This window comes from Scyliorhinus canicula, chromosome 3 (assembly GCF_902713615.1).
Source record: "Scyliorhinus canicula chromosome 3, sScyCan1.1, whole genome shotgun sequence".
NCBI classification, from domain to species: domain Eukaryota; kingdom Metazoa; phylum Chordata; class Chondrichthyes; order Carcharhiniformes; family Scyliorhinidae; genus Scyliorhinus; species Scyliorhinus canicula.
The window spans coordinates 207,176,575-207,198,648 of NC_052148.1; the positions used below are offsets into that span (position 1 = coordinate 207,176,575).

At 44.1% G+C, this 22,074-nt stretch overlaps 1 protein-coding gene across 7 annotated transcripts in view; it reads left to right on the forward strand.

Moving 5' to 3' along the window:
* ablim2 (actin binding LIM protein family, member 2) overlaps positions 1–22,074 on the forward strand; it is a 432,986-nt gene that overhangs the window by 162,893 nt on the left and 248,019 nt on the right. The gene's annotated exons all lie outside the window — the stretch shown is intronic.

A 22,074-nucleotide genomic window follows, 5' to 3' on the forward strand; every position in this document is an offset into this window, starting at 1 on the left:
TGTCATCATGCCAGCATTATGACAGGGTCTAAATCAACTCTCCCAACCAATCAAATTTCAATATTCAAATGAGATTTTAGTAAACGAATTTGGCTAATACTCTTTGACTAATGTTTTTTCAGCATTTATGCAAAACCCAACCAGCCATCTCACCTTGCATGTTTATGTTGGCATATTGTTTACATTATAAACTCAAATTGGCAGTTGACTCAGAGCAGTAGTTTTTCCTCTGCTATCCTGTCCGAAAACCACTTCCCTGCCACACCAAATAGTTGGAGGGAGAACAGGGCTGGATTTACTGCCTATTTCTCTCCAGCCCTATTCAGTTTCCTTATCATCACCCCGGGAATTCCAGGTGAAGCTGGCTTTTGGTCCAAGATGGTATTAGAGATGGTCTTGCTAGCGGCAAGTTGAGGAGAGGATCGAGTAAAGGCCTTGCCTCCCATTAACTTAGGCACCAGCACTTAGCCATTGAAGCGTTCAGTGTGAGTTACATTTAACCCTTTGGGCCCCGCTGCATTTTTAGTTTGTCCTCTGCCTCTTCTCACACAGAAACAATCAAGCACTGTAGAATGGGCATAGTGGTGCAGTGGTAATGTTACTGAATTAGTAACCCAGAGGACCAGGCCAATGTTCTGGGGGAAACAGGTTAAAATCCCACCATGGTAAGTAATAAATGTAGAGCTAACATCTAGACCCAGCACTGGTGACCATGAAACTAATAATTGTTGTAAAACGTCAGTCAGCTGGTTCATTGATACCCTTCAGGGAAGGAAATCTGCTGTCTTTACCTGGTCTGGTCCACGTGTGACTCCAGACCTGCAGATATTTGTTTGACTCTTCACAGCCCTCTAAATGGATGAGCAATCCGCTGAATTGTATCAAACCAATACAGAAAAGTAAAAAAGAAACTGACAGCATCATTCAGCACCAACATAGGCGCCAGAGGCAATAATGGAACATTGTATCTACTTGAACCTGTGAAGTCTTCCTTACTAGCATCTGGACCCTGTGCCAAAATTAAGAGAGCTGTCCCACATACTAGTCAACCAACAGCCTGACATAGTCATGTTCACTGAATCATGATGTACACCCAGTGCCTCAGATACTCCATCACCGTCCCCTGTTATGCTCTGCCCCCAGCGGCAGGTCAGACCTGTAGAGCTTGCGGTGGCGGTGCTCAGTAATGAAGAATCGGGAGAGAGTTACCCTGGCAGTCCTCAACATTGACTTTCAACCCCATCAAGTTTCATGGCATCAGATCATACATGGACACGGAAATCTCCTGTTGATTACCACATCATCCTCCCTCAGCAGAGGAACCAGTACTCCTCGTGTTGAACAGCACTTGGAAGAAGCACTGAGACTGGTAAGGGCACAGAATGTACTCTGCGTGGGCGACTTCAATGTCCTTCACCAGATGTGGCTCAATAGCACCACTACTGACTGAGCTGGCTGAGACCTGAAGGATACAACATCTTGATGGACCTGCAGCAGGTGCTGAGGAAACCAACAAAAGGGGAAAACCTACTTGTCCTGGCGTTCTTTGGAGGCATCAGCCCATGATAGTATTGGCTAGAGAGATCACCCAGGGCGAGGGAGAGAAATCATAGGCTTGACTCCTTCTCCTGTTTTCAGGCCCCATCTCCCTACCCCGTCTTCACTTTAACTCACCCCCTCAATTACATATGACATTTTGTCCCTTCCAAGATTCACCAATCAATTCAGTAAACAATCACAGAAAGGTCCCAGGAAAACGATTATGCCAATTTTGGCATTTGGTTACAAATGCCATCTTATATATGCAGCATGGGTCATTAATGCCAACTACAGCTATGATACACTTCAATGTTAGTTTGGTTGCATCCTGTAGGTGATCGCACCTTGACTTTTGAACAAACCAGAAAGTATAAATTTTATTTTAATAGTATTGTACAATATTGTTAATTTGACAGGAAAATATTCCATTATTTATTTATTATTATTTTAAAAAATACATTTAGAGTACCCAATTCATTTTTATCCAATTAAGGGGCAATTTAGCGTGGCCAATCCACCTACCCTGCACATCTTTGGGTTATGGGGGCGAAACCCACGCAAACACTGGGAGAACGTGCAAGCTCCACACAGGCAGTGACCTAGAGTCAGGATCGAACCTGGGACCTCGGTGCCGTGAGGCAACAGGGCTAACCCACTGCACCACCGTGCTGCCTCCCCGTTAGTTATTTATAATACTGTGCAGGTGACGACACTGATTCAAGTGACTGCCTCAACCCTCATTAACATGTTCTGCACATTGCATCATATACACACGGTGCAATAAATTCATATTTGGGGGGTGAAGATTCAATACTTTCAACCCAAATAAACTGCACATGATCTTTTCCATTCTATAGACGTAAAAGACAACTTTTCTGCATGTGTGCACGATATTATTCAATATAATTATTTCATACAAGGAGTGTAATTGGATTAAATTTTATCAGTAATACCACAGGGTAAAAAGATTTAATGATTCCTGAGTAACAAAGCGGAATGATTGAACAACATAGGTCTTCACTGTCAGTGAGAACCATTGGAGCCCTCGGGTATCTATGTTCAACACTACTTTTAAGAGGCCAAAGGACAGAGACTGAAAGGTTCACAATTGCATCAGTGTTTTCTTGATCAGCAAGTTAGAAAACTCTGCTGATTGCAGCTTCTCACTACAATGTATTTTTAATATCAACCATCCAACATAACTTTATCACAAAATTTCAATACCTCAGAAAACTCTTTAAATGCACCAAGATAGATTGGGATAGTAAGCAAGTTGACAAAACAACAAGATTAAAAGGCTGTGATTCTGCGAGGCCTTCAAGCCATCTTTAAATATTGTGGATACCCATAACGGGCAACCACAGCCGCCGCCTGTCTGTACTACCAAACACTCCCTTTGATTGTGAGCAGCCTCGAGCTTCACAACTGAAGGCTATTTCAAATGAGGAGCGACCTTTGTTAGTTGAGATAGCACTTAACACTCCTCAACTCTCAAGTGCCTCCTCGAGGGCACAAGTGCATTACCTCAGAGGATGATTAGTGAATTGTATGTTCAGTAACCTTTGAAGCCTGAACACTGTGCCTGAACTCGAGGAGCATCAGCACCAAAGAGGCAGCTACCAACAATCAAACACTAAAGAGCAGGGCTTCACCACTATGGATTTTTCATGGTCAAAGGATAAGTGTGTTGAATGTGCGGAGGGCAGCTGAGCACGGTCTCCCTAATGTTTCAGGCAGATGTCTGGGGTCTGGAGTCCAGGGGCTTGTGATGTGGCCGGGAACGAGTGTGCAGAGCAAGGTTTTCCAGCACAACTAGCTCACTGCATGGTACCTTGTGAGATGGCGGGAAAGATAAGGGTGGGGGAGCCTTGAGGGATTTGAGGGACCCGGGATGGGATCCCGAACTGATTGTCAGTCCCCTTCTCCAATTCCTTCCAGATGAAACTATGTTTGCTGAAGTTGATCCTGTGGAGGCTACCTATGCTCTGCTTGTGGCAGCCGATGCAGGTAAACACCATGGAAGGCAGCAGCGACAACGCAGGCTGGAGGTGACACCACATGTGTAGGGGGCTGCTGCACACACTGAAGACCCGGCTGTCCACCAAGAAGGTGAGGCCAGCGATGGCCCAAGGTGTACAGGTGTTGTTGGTCATGCAATGAGCTGACGGATGTTAAGTAATGGGTTAAGAGACATTCCAATTAGTTGTCTCATTTTTGTTAAGTATCCAATAACTGACACTGATATGTAAAGAGGCTTCAGGTGGCATTTGTGTCAGGTGATGTGAAGATAGAGTTTTGTGCAGAGTCTGTTAAAGTGAAGTAAAGGTGTTTGTGAAAACGACCAGAACCTTTGAATCTTTATACAACAGTAACTAAATGTCTAAAAATGGTAGCACAGGATGGTTGCTGTGCAAATGTGAAGGGTTGAAAGATACAACTTTTCCAGACAAAACCAAGGAGTGAGTGAGAAGAAAAAAAAAGATATATGGCTGAACTTAGGATAAAGATGGCTGGATGACTCTTCTCCCCCCCCCCCTCCCCCCCCCCTCTTATTTTCTGAAAGGGGATCGCACGACCAATGTAGAAGTGCAGTCATTATATGGACTAATTGCTTTGGGAAAGATAAAACAAGGTATGGCATTGGCTCTTACTCTAAATTATGAAAGTCAAATCCGAAGCAAAGTGTTTTCTGAACTGGAATTGGAAGAATTAGACTCGGAAGAAGGTCTGGAGAATCTATTACGTTATATGGATAAGATTTATAAAAAGGATGACTTGTTAAGTGCGCATGAAGCATGGTCGGATTTTGATGGGTTCAGGAAAATAGAGCAATTCTCCATGGAAGACTAGATAATGGAATTTGGCAGACTATATAAAAGGTTGCAGAAACACAACCTGGAATTTCCACAGTTTGTGTTGGCCTTTAAATTACTGTGCTAGAGTGAGCAACATGGATAGGCGCCTGGTTTTGACAGGAGTTCAGTTTGCGGATAAGGATACCTTATCCGATCAGATGACAGAAGCTTTAAAAAAGTTTCTGGGGAAATATTCGATTGGCTCTGATGACCCAAATAGGTCAGTCTGCAATAAAGCAGAATATGGAAGATATATTACTAACAGGATGGCGAAATCGCACGGCTACAAACCGGTTCCAAGACTATAAAAGGAGATTGGGACCCGGAAATTATGAAGCCAGAAACCCATGTAGAACCTACAACAGGAAGATGAACCCCAGAAATGCACAGGGCATGATAAATTGTTGTTTTCTATGTGACTCTCGATACCATTATGCTTTCAATTGTCTGACACGTTATAATAGTGTTTGAAGCGACACATGACACGGAAGAGTCAGAAGAGGAAAAAGATAGTGACCAGAAAGAAGGCAATGTCCTATTAACAAGCGGTTTTACGCCGGTAATAAGGGTGTTGGTTGCAGAATACTTCAATTGTGCTGTATTGGACAGTGGCTGCACATCTACTGTGTATGGAATTGACTGGTTAAAATGTTACCTGGACTCCTTGAATGCTGAAAATCGTAACAAGGTTAAGGAATTAGAAAGTTCCACAAGTTTCAGGTTTGGGGATGATAATACTCTGAAGTCACTGAAAAGAGTGGTGATCCCTTGCAATATTGCTGGAGTGAATCATTTCATTAGCATGGATGTTGTATCAAGTGAGATGCGTTGCTTCTGAGCAGACCGTCGATGAAAAAAGCACACATGAAACTGGATATGGAACAGGATACGGCAACAGTTTTGGAAAGACGGTGAACTTACAATTTACACAATGGACCAATTACACAATTTACTATTGTATTCCATTATTGACAAATAATATTTCTAGTACAATTGTTAAGGATGTGTTAATGGCAGTTGAAAATGGGACTTCAGCTGATAAAAAGCTTGTACTAAAACTGCATAGGCAATTTGCGCATCCATCTCCTCGGAGGCTGAAAAATGTATTAAAGGATGCAGGGGTAAGGGATGAAGTCTATAATAAACTGATAGAACAGGTGAGTGATCGCTGTGAAGTTTGTAGGAAGTACAGAAGGACGCCAGCACGACTGATAGTAACCCGACCTTTGGCCAGGGATTTTAACGACATTGTGGCCACGGACCTTAAGATCTGGGATAAAGCCAATAGCATATTTATTTTGCATTTTGTAGATTTTGGCAACCAGATTTAGTCAATCAACAATTGTACAAAGTAAAGAAAAGAGAGTAATTCTGGATCAAATCGTGGCAAAATGGACAGGGACAGGAATGGGCCCACTGGCAAAATTCCTTAGGACAATGGGGAGAATTTGCTAATGATGAGTTCAGGGATATGTGTGAAAACGAGAATATCACAGTTATGAACACGGCTGCAGAAAGCTCATTTAGTAATCGTGTGTGTGAAAGAGACCATGCAGTAATAGATGACTTGCTCCAGAAAATTTTGGCAGATAGACCAAACTGCAAACTAAGTTCAGCTTTAACGTGAACGGTACATGCAAATAATTAATTGCAGATGGTTGGGGGCAATAGTCCCTACCAATTAGTGTTTGGTAGAAATCCGAAACTTCTGTCCATTTTAGATGACCAGCCTCCAGCTTGGGATTATGGAGTTCACCTGACCCACAACTTTTGATAGATTGTGGTATGGGGAGCACATGGCCCACTCTACAGGTGTGGTACAGCAGAAATGGAAAAAGTATTTTTATAAAGCAAAACAATGTTTATTCTATTAACTCAAGTTAACCTTTTTAAAACAAACAGTGAACATCTTAGCAACCATTTATTCAAATACAACCCCCAAAGAATACAACACTAAGTAATCCATAAGCTGTCCTTTTAACATCCAGAAGACTTTAAAAAAAACCCCTTTAAACAGAAGCGCATCAGGTTAAAGTCACTACTAAGAGCAGTTATTAGTTTTAAATCACCAAAGGATCGATTTACAGTCTTTGTATTACCGAGAGAGAGATTAATACCCCTTCTGTCTGTGACTGCAGATATCCAGCTCTGAAAATGAAACTAAAACACACCCTGCAGCAAACGGCCTAAAACGAAAGTAAAAAGCTGACAGCCCAACTCCACCCACACTGGCATAACTAATAAATACCAATTTCTTAAAGGTACATTTCTTAAACACCCATTTCTTGAAGGTACTCTCACATGACACCTCCCCCCAGAAAAAAAAGCCATCAACTTCAAGATCGTTTCATTTTTCACCTTTTCACTATCCTTTAAGAAATGCACACAGTAAATATACTTTTTAGTTTCAATAAAATAACACACGCAAACAGGTATAATAATATAGTCCATTCTTTTTTTAATCTTCGTTCTCCAACCAAAATCCTTCTCGATTGACAGTCTCTTTGAACAAGAAAATTCTTGCATAATCCGTCCATTTCTCCAAGCCTCGGCATTTCTCTTTAAAGTCAGATACTTTAGTTGAATCTGATCACAAGAGTCCCTTGCAATTCTCCAACACAGGAACATTGGTTTCAGGCAGTCAAATGCCCGTTGAAAGTCCGCTGTCCACTGAACTTTTTGATGTTTCTTCAGCAAGTCCATCAGTGGAGTAACCACGCTACAAAAAACTTTCACCAATGTCCGATTAAATCCACTCATGCCAAGAAATCGCATTATTTCCCTTTGTCTCAAGGGTATCGGAAACTCCACAAGGAAAGTGACCTGGGCTTTTCCAAATTCACTTTTGGCTAGGTTTATCACCAAAACCGCCTGCTGAAATTGATCGAAAAACATCAGATGTTTTAAATGTTTTTTCCATGTCTGGCTGAAAATTACCAGATTGCTGATGTAGACCACACAATTCGGTAATCCTGAAACAACTTTATTAGTTAACATTTGAAATGTGGCTGGGCATTTTTCATGCCAAATGGCAAAACTTTGATTGGTATATAGCATCTGGAGTCATATAAGCTGAAATCTCCTTTGCCCTTTCGGATAAAGGTACCTGCCAGTAACCTTTAAGTAAATCCAGTTTGGAAATACAAGCTAATTGTCCCACTTTCTCAATGTAATCCTCCAAACATGGGACAAGATAAAAGTCAGTTCTTGTAACTGTATTAACCTTTCTATAGTCCACACACAACTGTTGGGTACCGTCTGGTTTAGGTACCATCACTATGGGTGAGCTCCATTGGCTGCAACCCACTTCAATTATGCCATTTTTAAGCATAAACTCAATCTCTTTGTTAATCTGTGCCAATTTTAAAGGGTTAAGTCTGTATGGATGTGTGATTAGAACAGCATTTCCCACATCTACATCATGTATAGCCATTTTAGTACTTCCCAATTTATCTCTACAAACTTGCCCACGTGATATCAATAACTATTTCAGGTCAGTCTATTTTTCCTCTGGAAGGTAACTCAACAATTTATCCCAATTTTTAAGAACATCCTCATTTTGCAATTTAATTTGAGGTATGTCAGATTCACAGTCATCTGGATTTGGTTCGTCACTTTGAGTCAGAATCATTAAAACCTCCTCCTTTTTCTCTCCTTCCCTTTCAAAATACCTTTTAAGCATATTCACATGACGCCCTCGGTGAGTCTTTCTTCTATCTGGTGATTTTACCACATAATTCACCTCACTTAATTTCCTTTCAATCTGATAAGGTCCACAAAACCTAGCTTTTAAAGGTTCACCTACCACTGGTAACAATACTAAAACTTTATCTCCACTGGCAAATCTACGAACTTTGGACTGCTTGTCCGCTACCTGTTTCCTCACATTTTGTGAAACTTTTAAATGTTGTCCAGCCAATTCACCTGCTCTATTTAATTGTTCCCTAAAATTTGACACATAATCCAATAATGTAATTTCCGATTTCTCACTCACCAATTTTTCCTTTATCAATTTAAGTGGTCCTCTTACCTCATGACCAAACATTTGGTTGACTCATTAGGTACATCCCTAATTGCAAACAGTACGAATGGAATTCCTTTATCCCAATCCTCTGGATAATCTTTAAAATAAGCCCTCAACATTTTCTTTATGTCTGATGCCACCTTTCTAATGCTCCCTGTGATTCTGGATAGTACGCAGTTGATTTAAATTGTTTTATTCCTAAGCTATCCATAACTTCTTTGAATAACCTGGAGGTAAAATTTGATCCTTGATTCGATTGTATTTCTGTGGGTAGTCCATATCTAGTAAAGAATTTAAGTAACTCCTCCACAATCTTTTTAGCTGTAATATCATGTACTGGAATGGCCTCTGGAAACCTAGTAGACACATCCATTATAGTCCCACTTTTTGTTTTAGGAAGCGGTCCTACACAATCAATTAGGACCCTTATAAAAGGTTCCTCAAATGCTGGAATGTGTATTAAGGACACTGGTTTAATCACTGCTCGAGGTTTCCCTATCACTTGACGTGTGACATGATTGACAAAATTTAACGACATCATATGTAGTCCAGGCCAATAAAAATGTTTTTGGATTTTAGCTTGAGTTTTCCTTATTCCCAAATGACCTCCTACTGGTACCTCCTAACCAACTCGCAACACCTTCTTTCTATACCCTACCGGCAATACTATTTGATGAACATCTGCCCACTTTTCATCCGCCTCCATTTTCTCATCAAGACATCACTTTTACGGTAATAACACTCTGGTATACACTCAGATTCCTCTTCCGTGTATGTTTTCTGATACATCTGGTTTATTTCTACATCTTTCTGTTGTAACACTGCCAATTATCCTGAACTAAAATCTCTGCCTCATCCTCCACCTGTTCTTGTTCTTTTTCAACCATCTGTTCAAAAATCGTTTCTGATAATTGCACTTCAACTTTGTCTTCACTCTTTTTGATTTCTCCTCTTGTCTTAACCTGTGACTTTGCAACCTTGTTACTACACAATCCGGAAAAATCCCAGGATATTCGTCCTATAACACTTCAGTTGTCTGATTTTCCACTGGCTTATCAACCACAGTAGGCATCACTCCCACCTGCGATCCAGCTGTATCATTACCCAAGATAAACTGTACTCCTGGACAAGATAGTTTCTCTACTACTCGTACTACCACAATATCACTCTTCACTGGACTCTCCAATCTTACCTTAAATAATGGAACACTACTCCTCTTCCCCCTGAATCTCCTATATTACCACCTTTTCTGGCAACATTCTTCCCAAACTGCATAACTCCTCATCTCTTACCATTAAAGATTGACTAGCTCCTGTATTTCTTAAAATTGTGGCTTCTTAGCTTCTCCTCCTGATACAAATGAGTAAACTTTACCCACACAAGTAAGTTCTTAAAAGACATCTGGTACCTTCTTATCAATCACTTTTGATCAGGCTGTACAATCTTTTGCACTTCCTTTGCTTTACTTGGGCTTTCCTTTTCCACTTTAACAAATCCCACTGTCTTATCCTGTTTTACCACATCAGCCTTCCCAGTGCCAACTACCAACTTCAACTACCAACACTGTGACTTTACATGGCCTACTTTATTACAGTGAAAACATTTTAAACTTTTCATTTCTTTTCCATCATCCTGGATTTCTTCTTTAGTCTGAGGTACACTCTAATTATCTCCCATCCTTTTCCACTTGAGTATTTCTCATGTCCCCAGTTTTGATCCCTCACAGGCTGAAACTGATGACGGAAACCAAACTTTGATTTATGAACTAATTCATAATCATCTGCCATCTCTGCTGCTAATCACGCAGTTTTAACCCTCTGCTCTTCCACATGAGTTCTCACTACATCAGGAATTGAATTTTTAAACTCCTCCAAAAGTATAACTTCTCTGAGAGCTTCATATGTTTGGTCTATTTTCAAAGCCCTTATCCGCCTATCAAAATTACTCTGTTTGATCCTTTCAAATTCCATGTATGTTTGACCAGGATCGTTCCTTAAATTTCTAAACCTTTCTCTGTAGGCTTCAGGCCTGTTCAAATTAAACAAATGGAACATGAGAAAGAATTAAAGCAGCTTGAATACGAAAGAGATAGAGAGGAAAAAGAAAGAGAGAGAGATGCAGATCAAGGAAAAAGATAGAGAGAGAGTTTGAACTTCAGAAAACGGCCATGAAACATGAGCCAGTTAAAATTGGCAGGCTTAAAGGGAAACGTACAGTTGGATGATAGTTCAAATGCACCTAATATGGATTTTTTCACCTCCTGATACGACTCAGATACCTCCTCTGATAGTGATGCAAACACTTCACTAGCCCTACCTCCCAGCTTTGTTTGAATCAGTAATACCCACATGTCCTGTGGCCATTTCATTTGTTTAGCTATCTTCTCACATGAAATGAAAAAGGCTTCAACCTCCTTCTCGTCAAACCTTGGCGATGCTTGGACATATTTAAATAGATGCCCACCAAGCCTTCGACTAGAACATAGAACATAGAACAGTACAGCACAGAACAGGCCCTTCGGCCCTCGATGTTGTGCCGAGCAATGATCACCCTACTCAAACCCACGTATCCACCCTATACCCGTAACCCAACAACCCCACCCCCCCTTAACCTTACTTTTAAGGACACTACGGGCAATTTAGCATGGCCAATCCACCTAACCCGCACATCTTTGGACTGTGGGAGGAAACCGGAGCACCCGGAGGAAACCCACGCAGACACTGGGAGGACGTGCAGACTCCGCACAGACAGTGACCCAGCCGGGAACCGAACCTGGGACCCTGGAGCTGTGAAGCATTTATGCTAACCACCATGCTACCGTGCTGCCCCACGGTACCGTGCTGATGCTCTTTCTCACTATCCTCATCACTATTATCCAACTGTACGTTTCCCTTTACATCTGCCAATTTTAACTGACTGTCTTGTTTCATTGCCGTTTTCTGAAGTTCAAACTCTCTCTCTTTATCTTTTTCCCTGATCTGTATCTCTCTCTCTTTCTTTTTCCTCTCTATCTCTTTCGTATTCAAGCTGCTTTAATTCTTTCTTATGTTCCATTTGTTTAATTTGTAACTGAATTTATGCCATTTCCAATGTGTCAAACTGTATCTCAGACAACTTTAAATGCTTAACCACCGCCATAATTACCTAATCTTTTCGCATTTTGTCAGTTAATGTTAACTGCAATGCTTTTGCGAAATCTAACAATCTGCTTTTAGTCTCTGTCCGTAATGTACTGCGTGTGACCGTCTCCACCCCCAAAAACATCTGAGCCTCTGAGAGAGACATTGTCCACAACACACTCCCTATGTAAACTAAAATACCACACCTGAAAAGCAACCATAATATGCTCACCCCTCACTGTCTTTAAGTTCACTAAGCCAATCCAACGGATAGACTTTTATCCCGGACGAGCCCCCAATTTGTTATGGGCCAGGGTTTAGAGAACCCCAAAATGTATCATGGAGTTCACCTGACCCACAACTTTTAATAGATTGTGGTATGGGGGAGCACATGGCCCACTCTACAGCAGAAATGGAAAAAGTATTTTTGAAAGCAAAACAATGTTTATTCTATGAACTCAAGTGAACATCTTTGCAACCATTTATTCAAATACAACCCCCAAAGAATACAACACTAAGTAATCCGTAAGCTGTCCTTTTAACATCCAGAAGACTTTTTTTAAAAAACCTTTAAACAGAAGCACATCATGTTAAAGTCACTACTAAGAGCAGTTATTAGTTTTAAATCACCAAAGGATAGATTTACAGTCTTTGTATTACAGAGAGAGAGACTAATACCCCTTCTGTCTGTGATTGCAACTATCCAGCTCTGAAAACGAAACTAAAACACACCCTTGAGCATACAGTTTAAAACGAAAGTAAAAATCTGACAGACAGCGCAGCTCCACCCACACTCTGACATCACTGATAAATACCCATTTCTTAAAGGTACATTTCTTAAACACCCATTTCTTGAAGGTACTCTCACATAACAGGGACTACAATTAGCTTTGCCTTTGCTGAGCATTTAAATGCATTACATAGCAGTGGAAAAGCTTTTATGGAAGCAGAAGTCACTGAAAGAATTCACAGAGCTTTAGGGCATAATGTGCAGCTATCAAATACCATTTTACAGCAAGGAGACATAGCATACTATAAGAGAGACAATTTTAATGAATGGAAAGGCCCAGAGAAGATCAAAGGCATAGATGGCAAAACAATTATTTTGCAACATGACAAACTGTTAGAGTACATTCATCAAGGACAGTGTTCTTCAAAGTCAGGGGCGCGACCCGCAGGTGGGTCGCGGGCGGGTGTATGGAGGGCCGTGGAGCCGTTGTCCGCGGTGCTCCCGATCGCGCAAATTCCAGCGCAGCAGCTGGCTTTTCATAATGCGGCTGCAGCTTTTTGCTTTACAAGTTCTGTATTGGTTTTTATTCATTTATTTTATTCATTTAATTTTTATTTTTTTCATTTATTTGATTCATTTTATTTTTTTTACATGTTCCGGGGGGGGGGGGGGTTTATTCATTTTTTTTCATTTAATTTACTCATTTTATTTTATTTTTTTTTCTTTACAAGTTCAGGGGGGGGGGGGGGTTTATTTGATAAAATTTTACAGGAATAAAATTCAGAACTTTGGACAAATGGAGACTCCATACTTTCCGACACTAGAAGGCTTCACCTTCATCCAATAGGTTCCATTGGAGGAGTGTGTTCGAGGGCCAAAGGGACCCAAAACCATTTGCTCCATTTTTGTCAGCAGCAAACAAGATAAGAGAAAATGATGGGTCGAGCAGGTCGGCCAAGTGAGTCGCGAAGGTCAGCCGGCGTGGGTCGCGAAGGTCAGCCGGGCTGGGTCCCGAAGGTTGGCCGGTTGGTAAAAATGGGCCCCCGGAAAAAAGTTTGAAGAACACTGATCAAGGCTAATGGGTACAGATTACAAATTTTCAAATTTAGACAGAATAGACAGACATGACGAGGAACCAGTCATCTGGTACGCATGTTTTGAACTATGTGGATCAGTTAACTGATACAGACAGGGTTTCTACAGTGGAACACAACACTTCTGATGATGTAGAGCAGGCCATTTTTCCGAAAGGACAAAAGTTGGTACAAAAGTGACATATTCGCCTGAAGGGTCTACTCAATGGAAGGATGCAACTGTTATTAGTAGAGCAGGGAAGGTCACTGGAAAGTATAAACATCGGTTGAATGTACAGTATTCAGGGGAGGGAGTCGAGACAATGGATTGGGAACACAAAGTTCAAAAATGAAGGGCACTTCAACGCAGTGCCAGTTCAGATAGTACATTGGATAGTGAACAGGTCCGCAGGAAAAGGTCGAGAACTATTGAAAGGACATCCCACATCAGAAGAGAAAGATCAAGCAATAGCAGTACAGAACGCGATACCAGGTGGGAGAGTGGACGTAGTTTATCAAGATCTCGGAACATGAGTAAGGCTACAAATACTAATAGGAGTAGAAGCCTACATGCACATGAAATTTTGGTGGCTTCCAATAAATTAGATGAAAAGTTATCAAAGGTGCCAAACAGCAAGAACTGCATAGTTGGAGTGAATTTGGGTATACACAGAAGTACTAGATGGGGGATAAAGTGCTCTATCACACAGATGGATTTGCATGGAAAAGGTTAATCCGGATGGAACTTATCAGGCAAAGGCAATGCTTGTGGCAAGGGGATTTGAAGAAAACTTAGAAGATCAGGATTTCAGGGTAGATTCACCTATGGCAGGAACGGTTATTTTAAAGATCTTCTGGGCTCTATTAGCCACAAAGGCATGGGAATGCAAACCTAAAGATATAAAAGCTGCCTTTTTGCAGGGGCATCAGCTCCAGAGAGACATTTTTCTCCGTTCTCCTAAAGAGGCAGCTAACACAGAAGAGATACTCTGGAAGTTGAACAAATGTGTGTATGGATTGAATGATGCGTCTAGAGTCTGGTACTTTTCGGTATGGTCACTTTTGTTAAAGTTAGGCTGTTGGCAGTTGAAAGCAGATCAGGCAATGTTCTACTGGCACTATGAAGGAAATCTTTCTGGCATCTTTATGATGCATGTCGATGATTTTTTATGGGGTGGGACTAGTGATCTTGAAGCTCTGGTTTGAGGAAAGAATTCGGGGTCGGAAGTCAGGCTTCCGGTGCATTTCAATATATTGGACTGGAAATCGGACAGACGACGTTAGGGGTAACTTCACGTCAACAATCTTATTTGGAAAGCATCAGCCCAATAGCAATTAGTCATGGCCGGGTTTCACAAAAAGACACAATGGTTTTGAAGATGGAAAAAGAGCAACTGCGAAGTTTATTTGGGCAACTGAATTGGTTAGGTAGACAGACTAGACCAGACGTGAGTTTTGATGTCTTAGAGTTGAGTACAAAAATGAATGATCCCAAATTGGAAGACATAATGAGAGCAAATAAAGCGTTGGTCAAACTAAAACTGCAGGAGTGTGTTTTGAGGTAACTGGTTTAAGGTGACCGTAGGCACTTGAAATGCATAGTTTATAGTGATGCGTCCTATGCAAATTTATGTGATGGAATTTTATAATTTTGCTTTTGGGGAACAATGGTAAATGTTGCCCTCTTGTGTGGGAAAGAAAGAAAATAAGGAGAATGGTCAAAAGCAATTTGGCTGCTGAGACGTTAAGCCTTCTAGAGGCGGTGGATATGGCCTTTTATATATCTCAGAAAATGACAAATTTTGGGATTAGGGGATTTGGGTAATATTCCTATTGAATGTCACATTGACAATAAATCGCTGTGGGAGAATGTGCACTCTACAAAAGGTGTCAATGATAAAAGGTTAAGGATAGACATTGCAAGTTTGAAGCAGATGTTGTACAGAAGGGAGATAACAAAAATTAAATGGGTCGACAGAAGCTATCAATTATCAGACTGTTTTACAAAAAGAGGGGCTAGTTCACAGAAACTTTAGGATATTGTGAATGCAGGGCGCCTGTTTCTGTGAATGAAAATGAAAAAAAAAAGAGAAGGGGGGAAATTGCATGTGTTTTTTTGAATTTCTTGTAATTTTGTTTTCACCTAAGGGGAGACTGTTAATTAATGGGTTAAGAGACATTCCAATTAGTTATCTCATTTATGTTAAGTATCCAATAATTGACACTGTTATGTAAAGGAGCTTCAGGTGGCCTTTGTGTCAGGTGATGTGAAGATAGAGTTTTGTGCAAAGTCTGTTAAAGTAAAATAAAGGTGTTTGTGAAAAGGAGCAAAACCTTTGACTAATTATACCAACAGTAGCTAAACCATTATGCCACTGGGTCATTCCAGGACTCGGGAAGGGATGTTTGTGGCATATCATAGTCATCCGGCCACGGGTATATTCGGAAGGTGATGGATGCTCTGCATGTCCGGGCATCAGACTATGTCACCATTGAGCTGACTCAGGCCCACCAAGATGCCCGGTTTTCAGGGTTTGTTGCTACCGCTGGGATGTCCCAGGTCCAGAGGGCGATTGATGGCACACATGTCGCCCTGCGAGCACTGGGTCATCAAGGAGTGCCCTATATTCTCAGGAAGGGGTTCAACTCCCTGAATGTTCAGATCGTGTGTGAGCATCGCCTCAGAATCATGCATGTGTCTGCCTGTTAGCCTGGTAGCATGCATGGCAGCTACCGCCTGGGGCACTCAGGATGGTGTGTTGGCTCATGGGAGACGAGGGATATCTGCTGAGGTCATGGCTGATGACGCCAGTGCGGAGGCCTGTGATTCAGGCAGAGACTGGTTATATTGAGACCCATGTGTTGTTGCTCCTCCTCCTCCCTCTCCCCCCCCCCCCCCCCCCAAAAAAAAACCCTGTGCTGTCATTGAGCCGTGAATTGGACTACTAAAAATGCGGTTGCAATGCCTGGACCCCTCTGGTGGTGGTCTGCTGTGCCCTCCACAATCTGACAAAGCAGCAGGGAAACATGCTGGAAGAGGAGCAGAAAGCAGAGGGACATGTGGCCTCATCTGAGGAGGAGGATGAGGCGGCCCAAGTGGGGCTGGAGTTCATGCCCGAAGAGGAGCCAGAGGATGGAAGACAGGCAGCAGCAAGGCTCCGACATTCAAGGAGGACCAGGAAGGCCCTCATCAGATTCTCCTAGGACGAGGCTGTGTCTGTCAGTTCAACCGTCCCCCCCCCCCACCATTTCCCTCCCTCTCCCCATTCCCCCCACCCCATCACCCTTTTCCCCTCATTCCCCCATTCCCCTTCCCCAATCCACCCGCACCCTTTCACGTCGCCCCTTCCCCGTCGCCCCTTCTCCAACAACCCTGCTTCCTCATCAAAGGTTTGTGTAACATTACTCCAGGGCGATGGGCTATGCCAGCAATGTCAGCAGGGCACCATACAAGGCAGGACAGTGATGATCACTTGCTGTGAGGAAGGCTCTGCCGCTTCTCAGTTTCTGCTAAAGTCTGACTCCTGTCTTCCTGCTGACAGTGTGCTCACACCCATCCTCGGAACAGGTTTGCACCAGGGGCTTTTGATCTTGAATACTGTCTGGAGGATGGGGATGGGGGAGCGGAGGGCAACTGGGGGAGGGTGGGTGGGGTGGTGGTGTGGGCAGGCCCCTTGTGAAGGTTAACGTGACAGAGGCTTCACATGTATGAGATATGACATGTACTAATAGTGAAAATTTGTGACCTATATCCACTTCCCCTAGTGGCAGATAGTGACCGATAGTGACCTCACCAGCATCCACTCGGTGCTCTTCACTCCTCTTGATTTGGGTGTGTCCCCAGGATGCACCTCGGGGATGGGAGGCAGCCTGCTGACTTCCACGCCTTGGCCTTTAATGCCCTTGGCAGATTTCCTCTGGAGGATCTGGAGCGGGGGGCCTTGGCTTACTTACCAGTGTCACTGGTGTTGCCATGCCACCTTGTTCTGCCCTTTGCCTTTGAGATGTGCCGGTGTCAGGAGGGGAGGATATAGAATGACTGGTGATCCCTGTAATCTCCTTGGTAACGGGTCCTGGGTTGGTCTCCAGCACTTCGTCCTCCCTGACAGTGCCTGTAGATTCCTGGGGGACTTCATGGAATAGAGAGGCACTGGAGTGAGCATCAGAGGCCTTTGATCATCTGGCTCTTGTCGTGTTACGTACACTGGTCTAACACTGGCTGCAACAGGATGCAGCTTAGATTAGAAAGATACTACAGACCTTAAAGTTAGTTCACCAGGTTTATTGAACTAATAGCACAGTTCTCTGAGTTCGACTCTCTGCTAACTTAGGTGTGGTTACTCTGTCTGACCGAACCAGACTAGCTCTTTGCCATGTGGTGGAGGTGTGAGATTGTAACAACACCCATGACTGACTCTCGATGTTCATCAGTGGAAAGAGGCGGAGTGTGAGTGCCTCATGTCTTTTATAGTCAGATCCCACCCCTGAGTGTCCTGCCTGCTTATTGGTCATGTCCTGTTCTCTGTCCATTAGCTGCTTGTCTGTATATCATTGTGTGTGTGTGTGCCTGCATACCATGACATCTCCCCTTTTTTTTAATGTTTGGATGCCATATGTGAGCGTATTTACAAGAATAGGCCAATATTAACATATATATATATATATATATATATATATATATACATGCAGTGGATGTGAACATATGTACATGTGAAAACAGCTGTCTAATGCGAGAACACATATCATAGCAAACAGAACAAATGTTCATAAGTCCAGTCTCTGTGGCTTGCGTCTGATCCTGGTCGACCACCGGAGAGGTGGTGGTGGGGACGACAGCACCTTGGTGGGCAGGATTGATGCTTGTCTGGTGGCCTCGTGAGTCGAGGCACCAGGAGGTGGCAAAACAACAGAAGGAAACGGAGAAGAATGTGGTTGCGGGTAGGCAACTTTGCGCAGTGCCCTTCTGTTTCGCCGCACAACAGAACCATCAGCCAGACGCACAACGTACGAGCGGGGTGGGCAGCCTGTCGAACAACGACAGCTGGAGCTGACCAGCCTTCATCAGAGATCTTGATCGGAACAGTGTCTGATGGGGATAACACGGGCAAATCGGTGGCATGAGCTTCATAGCCCGGTTTTTGCCAGTCTCAAAGTTGCTGCACCTTCTGCAGCACCGGCAGGTGATCCAGATCGGGCACGTGTATGGCTGGAAGTGTCGTTCGCAGGTCCCTGTTCATCAGGAGTTGAACCGGTGACATGCCAGTGGATAGTGGGGTCGCCCTGTATGCAAGCAGTGCAGGTGAATGTCAGACCCAAAATCCACGGCCTTGCAAATGAGCTGCTTCACTATGTGCACCCCTTTGTCAACTTTTCCGTTTGACTGCGGATAGTGTGGCTGGAAGTGACGTGTTTGAACTGATATGACTGGGCAAACAGAGACTATTCCTGGCTGCTGAGGCACGGGCCATTGTCACTTATGACAGATACCATGCCTGGAGAACGTCTCCTTACAGGCCTTAATGTCGGTCTGAGATGTGAAGTCTGAGAGCTTCACAACTTCAGGGTAATTGGAAACATAATCAATGATTAACACGTAATCACTACCATTTGCATGAAAGAGGTCGATGCCAACCTTGGACTACGCAGAGGTTTCGATTTCATGCTGCAGAAGTGTCTCTTTACTCTGCGCTGGATGGAAGCAGAGTTCAGGTCCACGTTCACGATGTCCTGGCTGATCCGAGGCCAGTAGACAGCCTGCCTGGCTCTACGCCTGCACTTTCCCACACCCAGGTGGCCCTCATGGATTTGACAGAGCACCAAGCTCTGGAGACTGTGTGGAATTGCAATCCGGTCCAGTTTGAGGAGGATACCATCAACCAACGTCAGGTCGTCCTTTACATTGAAAAATTGAGGGCACTGCCCTTTTTGCCAGCCATTGGCTAGGTGTTGCACAACACGCTGCAAGAGGATGTCTTTGGCTGTCTCCTCACGGAGATGAATCACCTTCTCATTAGATGCCGGGAGGGTGCTAGCACACAGCTGCACCTGTGACTGAACCTGTGACTCAATTTGCCGGATGACGTTCACTGGTTCACCAGGCACGGTGATGGAGCAGGGGTGATGGAGCGGGGGTGATGGAGCGGGGGTGATGGTGCGGGACAGTGTATCGGCAATGATGAGCTCCTTGCCAGGCGTGTAAACCTCGTCAATGTCGTACTTTCTGTGTTTGAGGAGGATGGGCTGCAACCGAGGCGTCATGTCATTAAGGTCCTTGTGGATAATGTGGACCAGGGGCCTGTGATCCGTCTTGACTGTGAATGTCGGCAGGCCATAGACATAGTCGTGAAACTTGAGAATGCCAGTGAGAAGGCCCAGGCATTCCTTCTCGATTTGTGCATAACTTTGTTCGGTGGGCGTCATTGCCCTTGATGCATGGCAACCGGTGCCCAGGAGAAAATGTCATTGTGTTGCAGCAGGACCACACCGATGCCATCCTGGCTCGCATCTGTCAAGATTTCCCTTTCCCTGTCTGGGTTGAAAAATGCCAATACGGGTGCAGTGGTGAGATTGGCTTTCAGCTCCAACCACTCCGCCTGATGGGCTGCCTTCCACTTGAAGACAGTGGACTTCTTCACTAGGTTTCGTAGGGCGGTAGTGTGTGAGGCCATGTTTGGGATGAACTTGCCCAGAAAATTGACCATGCCCAGGAAGGATAATACCGCCTTCCTGTCTTCCGGGAAGTTCATGGCTGCGATGGCCATGACCTTGTCTGTGTCCGGGCGCATGCCCTGCTGAGAGATCTGGTCTCCTAGAACTTGAGTGTCGACATGCCAAAGCAACATTTTGCCCTGTTCAGCTTCAGGCCATTGGCGTGGACACAGCAGAATACCTGCTGGAGAAGGGAAACATGCTCCTCAGGGGTCGTAGACCATATGATGACGTCACCCACGTACACATGAACCCCTTTGATGCCTTCCATCATCTGCTCCAGGATGCGATGAAATATCTGAGGTGCCAAGACGATGCTGAACGGCATACGGTTATAGCAGCACCTGACAAACGGTGTGTTGAAGGTGCAGAGCCTTCTGCTGGACTCATCCAGCTGGATTTGCTAGAATCCATGTGACGCATCTAATTTTGTGAAAAACCATGCATGTGCCATTGCACTGGTGAGTTCCTCCCGCCTCGGGATGGGGTAGTGTTCACGCATTATATTCTGGTTGAGATCCTTGCAATCAATGCCGGTGCGCAGGTCTCCAGAGAGTTTTTTAACCACCACCATCGAGCTGGCCCAGTCAGTTGGTTCGGTTACCCTGGAAATGATCCCCTGCTGCAGCTCCTTGAGCTATTCTTCAGGTGCTCCTTCAGTGGAGCCGGGACCTGGCGTGGTGCATGGACCATTGGCTTGGCATCAGGTTGCAGTAGGATCTTGTACCGATATGGCAAAGTGTCCATCCCGTCAAACACATCTGGATACTGAGCAAGGATGTCGTCAATGTCAGCTTGAGGATCCATGTTGGAGGATGTCGTTGAATATACCCGCTGCACCAGGTTTAACATTTTGCAGGCATGCGAACCCAGTATGAATGCCCTGTCCGGCTTGACAATTTCAAACCTTAGCCGTGCATGGGTACTCCAGTTGGAGGCGAGTAGATGGTAGGACTCCAGTGCTGTGATGGCATTACTGTTATAGTCCAAGAGCTGGCAGGCTGCTGGAAGGACTTTGCGGGGCTTCTTGATGTTTGAATTCTGCCTGTGAGAGGAGGTTGGCAGAAGCACCTGTGTCCAGCTTGAACTGGAGGGAGCAGCGGTTGACCTGCATCACCGCACGCCATTCGCCCTCCGAATCCACAGCGAGGGTGGACTGAATGCGAGATGAGTTAGGTGTGGCATGTTCACGTGTGGTAATAATGCCCACTCGGTAGGTGGACTCCAGGCACTCGTCCTCTGGATCTGTTGTACTGCCAGGATCAGAATCCTGTAGCCATCGTTGCACATTCTGGACGCGTCGTCGTCGGAATTAGGAGTGCTGGCCTCTGACTGGTGGTGCAGACCTGCACAAGGCTGCATAGTGTTCAGGTTTCCCGCAGTTTAAACATTGCTTGCCTCTTGCAGGGCAGTGCCCCTTTAAGTGGGCATTGCCACAGTTCAGGCACGTCATGACGTCGGTGTTAGCATCTGGTTGGGACCCTTCTTTGTCCTGGAATCCAGCAGACCATAAACTGCTGTCTTCCTTGGATGTTCCTGCCTCCATCTGATGTGCACCAGCAACTGTGTGGTGGTCACCAGATTATGCCTCAGCAGCTTGTTCACTAATGCCGCCCAATGAGGTGTGTATCTCTGCGTTAGTGTGGGCTTGAGCAGTCTGAGCCACCTAGTTGACAGCCAATTACAAGGAAAATGGTGACGTGACTTGGGAGAAAGCAGAAATGCTGCTACATGATTTAGACTCTGGACTAAACCACAGACATTATTGTCGAGGAATAACCATATTGGAAAAAAGGAAATCATTAACTTAGAATGAAAACTAACAAGGTTTCGTGGACAACATAATTTATACTTTGCATCGGTTGAGGCATGACGTGTTGCACTCATTCAGCATGTGGCGGCATGTCTTTCCTATGCATCCTAGGACTTCTGGGATCTTCTCCTCTTCGATCCTTGAACCTGGTCCATTGACTAACAATGTTTTTCAATATTTTAGCTTCTCCAATTTAACTCTAGCATACATACA